Below are 5,112 nucleotides of genomic sequence, written 5' to 3'. Positions count from 1 at the left end.
CAAAGAGTAGCCCACGTTCGCCGCGACTAGAGAAAGCCCGCGTGCAGTAACAAAGACCCAACACAGCCATGAATAAATAAATAAATAAATAAATTTTTAAAAGGGGCTGGGGTAGGGGGCTGCAGTGGGACCCGGTAGAGGCGGCCGGCAGTGTGAGGCTCCGGCCTGAGGCTCACAGCTGCCCAAGATTCCATGTGGCCCTCAAGGAGGAGGGGTGCAGGGGAGACCAGGGAAGACAGAGGTCTGCCCCTCTGGTGGGATCTTAGCCTGGGAAGGAGGGAGAGGCTGGGGAGGGGGCCTGGGAGGACAGAGCATCCCTCCACCAGCCCTGCAAAGCAGCATGCAGTCCCCCCCTACTACTGCCCTCAGCCCAGCACAAGCATCTGGAAATGGATTAGGACCATTGTCCCTGGAAGGCGGGTGAGTTTCCATGAGTGAATCTTTTCCATCCTCAAACCGAAACCTACGTCTCTAGCCCAGCAGGAAAAGCTGCCACCTCCTTCCTCCAGAACATCCAAGACCCAGAAGGTGCCGGGGAGAGACCTGTTGCACAGGCACCTCTCGAAGATCAGTGGGAGACAGGTCAGGGTGAGAGAGACTTTCTCCTGAGCCCCCTTTGGGCTCCATGTTCTGCTGTGATATCCCTGCCCCAGGAGTGATGAGGTCAGGGTGAAATGGTGCAGATGAGACTTCAACACAGAGGAAGGGGGCAGAGGTCAGAGACTTCTTGGGTCCATGTGGGGTAGGAGCTAACTGCCAGGACAGGAGTAAGTGCTGACGTGCAAAGCTAGAGGTTAGCAGGTCAGTGACCCACCCATCCACCTAGTCCTTAGCTGGCCATCATTTAGGAAAGCGATGTATTTAGTTAACCAACACTTACAGAGTGCGAGAGAAAGCACATGTCCCTTACAAATATGAACTCATAGAATCCCCAGAACAAACCCTATAAATATAGCACGATGATCATCCCAGTTACAGATGGGTAAACTGAGGCTCAGAGAGGGTAAATGACTTGCCCAACCTCACACAGCTGGAAAGTGGATGAACCAGGATTCAAATCCAGGCATCATGGCACCCCAACTGATCCCTGCTGCTGCCACAGTTTCAAGACCTGGCCGGGGCAGGGAGACTCAAAAGGCAAGAGGCCTAGCCAAGGATGACATTCCTCCTTCAGGATGAGCGGGTCCTTTCAGGGACTAGACAGAGGCCTCTCCCACAGAGGGCTGGAGCCAGGAGAGAGCAGCTGATGTAACTGCTCCCCCTTGTGCGGGGGTGGGGGGGTGGGGAGCTGGCCCAGGCCCAGGGGGTGTGCCTGCCGTGACTGCAGCCCGGGCCAATGGCAGGGCACCAGCCTCCCCTAGCTGGCCCAGGAGGAAAGGAACCCCTCCCGGGGTATTTCTATTATCTTGAGGAGAAAGGGCGGGGGGAAGAAAAGTTGGCCAGAAAGTGGAATGAACTTGCAACTCGGTTCAACAATCAAATCCCAGTTCTCCCGTGGGCCAGAGCTCCCTCCTGCTGTCTCCTCCAGGGAAATCCAGGCCAGGCCTGGGGCTGGGAACAAGAAAGCCTGTCTCCTCAACACCCCCAGCCTAGAGCACCAGAAGTGGGGTCCACCTGCCCTGGCACCCGCAGCGGCCCCTCCCTGGCCAGGTAGAGAGGCCAGGTAGAGAGAACACGGGGTCCTTCCCCAGCCCTTGAGAAGAAGGAGACTTCCAGAAATGGGGGCTGCATTTTCCATGCTGAATATGAGTCTGTATGGGTTGGCAATATAAATGGCACTAGTGGGGCAGTGGGGTAAATCGTTTGAATGAGGGCTGTCCTAAGAAATGCCAGGCATGCATCCCCGGATGAGAGGTAGGGCACCCACTGCAGAACGGCTAGGCGAGGGGCAGGTCGGGGAGAGTAGGCGCAGCTTCTGTCTCCTCACCGCTTCCCCAGCACACAAACACACATTCACACACTCATACACACACACTGATATATACTCAATATACACTCACCCACAAAGACACAGTCAGATACTTATGTACACACTCCCACACTCATACACACATACACTCACACGCTCATATATACACACCCACATGTATATACACTCAGGCACTGAGGCACACTCATCTGGGCATACACACACACACACACACACACACACACACACACACACTCATGCTTCAGGGGGTTAGGACTGGGCTGGGTAGGAAAGAGGCCTTCTGGGAGGATGGTATGACTGGTAGCTGCCAAGGGGTGGGTGGGCAGAAGCCCGGGACCGAGTGGGGAGCCCAAGATTGGGGGTGGTACTCTGGGCCACCGTGCAGCTCCAGGACAAGGATGATGAGTGAAGTGGGCCCTGCTCCGGCCCCTCCTGGGCCCGCCTCTGGCCAGGCCAGCCTCCATTCTCAGCATTGTCTTGGGCACCTCGGGCAGGGTTCCCAGGCCCAGCTGAACTGGGGGCCTGGCCAAATAGCCCTCCTCTGCCCTCCCATTCCCTTCTCCCTTGAGAGGGAGGGCTGTGTGGGGAAGTGGGAGAGAAGGAAGTTTCCTGAATCACTGGCATCTCATCCCCCAGCCCACGCAGGCGGCCTGCAGATGAGCTCAGGTGCAAGGTATGACCCCAAAGGTCCAGACTCTACAAGGTCCCCATCCTTCCCAGGGCAGCAGACTTGGAAGTCCAGCCCACCCGCACCTGTCCCCTTGACCATGAAGTTCATTTCCACCCCCATCTCTGGGGTCCCATCTGCCCCCCTCACAGGCTGGGCTGAGTCTGGGCCAGCTCTCTCCCACCCAACAAACCCCTCCCCCAGCAAAGGGAACCATGTGTGTTTTACTCTTAAAGACCAAATGAATCACCTGGCAGGAAGGGGATGAAGGTATTAATGGGTTAATCGGAGTGGTCGCCTTCTCTGAGAACTGGCTCTTCCCTGCCCCCTCCAGAGGGTTTCCCCACCTGTTCCTGGCAGCCTTCACCTATCTCTCCTCAATGGTTCTGGAGAGCTGGGCCACATCACAGTGGCTGCACCTCAGCCAGGGGAAGGGACCCCATGCGCAAGAAGACCGGCCATCGCCCAGGACCCCACGTGGCCTCCATTAATGGGATTTGGGCAACACTCCCCACTGGGCTCTGTGGAGTAACAGCAAGAAGGCCGCCATCTGCCTTCACAGGGCTGGTGTCCTGGAGGCGCCCCTCCCTGTCCTAGAGCTGATTCTGGTACAGGACATCCCTCAGGTGTCCTCCAACCAGATCTCCACCTGAGCCAAAGGGATTTTTCCAAAACAGAAATCGGATCCCATCCAGCCCTTGCTTAAAGCCTTTCAAAGGTTTCCCAGTGCCCTCCAGATAATTCCTTAACAGAGCTCAACACGTGGGGTCTGGCCCCTGCCACTAGCGTACCTCGCCTCCACAGCCCCCTCAAGCCATGATCTTCACCCACTGAAAGGAACATCCACCCCCAGCCCCGGTTCCGGTTCCGAGATGCTCTTCTCTCCTTCCAGCTCACTCATCACCCTGAAGGTATCTCTCCACCTCCCCCGGGGTCTGAAGCTGAAGCCCTCCTCTCTGTTCTCACGGCCCATGTACCCCTCCTCTCCTGGCACCAGTCAGCGTGCTGGGATGCTCTGTTTGCTCCTCAGCCTTCCCAGCTAAACCAGGAGCCCCAGGAGGGAAGGGACACATCTATGCTACCCATCAGTAAGTCCTCGGCCTCAAGCACAGCCCTTGGCACAGAGGAGGTACTGGATAGATGCAAATGATTGAATGAATGAATGAACAGCCCGTAACCACCTTTAAGGCCTTTAAACCTAACCAGCCTTCAGGTCCACGAATGCACACCTCTTCCAGGGCTGGCCGGGCCCTTACCCCTCTGCTCTCCCCACTCAACCCATTGCTTCGTCCAGCTCAGTAAGGCCAGCCCCCGACTCCCTGGGAGGGACCTCCTGCATAGCCCCTTCCCCTATCCAAGCCCCACACCCTTTGAGGCTCGGCTCCAGTCAGGAGCCCCACTCCAGGAAGTCCCCTGACTGCCTCCTTTCCTGCTCCCAGACCTCACCTGCTTCAAACCCTGAAAAGCCCTGTGCTAGGGCCGCTCTCCCACTTACGACGTGCCCTTTTCAGGACGCTCACTGTTAGTCCCCCTAGGGCTGCTGGATTCCCCTGAAGAGGCAGGCCCTGGCAGACAGTACCAACAAACGCCACGTGGGCTGCACCAAGAGTCAGGCCCTGGGCTGGGTCCCCTAGAAATGTGGGTGAGCCTGGCCAGATCTTGGGGGCAGGGAGCAGGGCTCAGGAAGCTAGGGGCTCGACCCTTTCCTTCCTCACCCCCAAGCCCTGCTCTAGGACCTCATAAATAAACATCAGAGAAGGAAGTTCCCGGTGTGGGAGGGAGAGGGGGTGTCAGTCAAGCAGGCGGGATCCCAAGAGAGGAATGAGATAAGATTGGGGCAGCAGAAGCCAGACTCCCAGTCCTGGGGCTGGAACCCAGAGGAGACATGGAGGAGCCCGGCAGGAGAGGAAAAGCAAACGGAGGCTTCTCCCCCTCCTCCTTGGCCGCTGCTCAGCTGGGGGGCTTCTAGGAAGGCGAAAGCCTTATGGTAAGGGCAGAGCTTTGTGTGAGCTCACCCCACGTCCCTGGAGCCCCGCCTGCCCCCTACACTCCTGGCACGTGGCTGCCACCCCCAACTCAAGTCACCGATGTTCTCAGGACCAGTCAGCAGAGGTGAGACACCCACCTCCCGCATGCTAGGTGGGCCGACCCCTGGCAGTGGGCCAGAAGTGCAGCAGACCCAGCGCTGGCCTGACAGGGGGGCGGGGGGGTTGCTTCTTGCACCGACACCTTCATCACCCCCCCATAACACACACACACTTACGGGCTTGCCAAGCCCTAAAGACAAGGCAGAAGCCACCCTGGCAAGAAAGGACTTCAGGATGGGGCTTGAGAAGATGGTGCAGTTCCCCTAGGCAGCCACGGGATGGGGACTTAGACCCCTCCTGGCTCCGCCATCACCTGCCGGGTGACCTTGGCCGAGCCTCCTCCTTCTGCCTTTAAAGTGGAGGTGATAGGGCTTCCCTGGTGGCGCAGTGGTTGAGAGTCCGCCTGCCGATGCAGGGGACGCGGGTTC

This window comes from Physeter macrocephalus, unplaced genomic scaffold (genome assembly GCF_002837175.3).
Source record: "Physeter macrocephalus isolate SW-GA unplaced genomic scaffold, ASM283717v5 random_165, whole genome shotgun sequence".
In the NCBI taxonomy this organism is placed as follows: Eukaryota; Metazoa; Chordata; class Mammalia; order Artiodactyla; family Physeteridae; genus Physeter; species Physeter macrocephalus.
The sequence above is the reverse complement of the archived record's forward strand: the minus strand, read 5'-3'. Positions refer to the sequence as shown.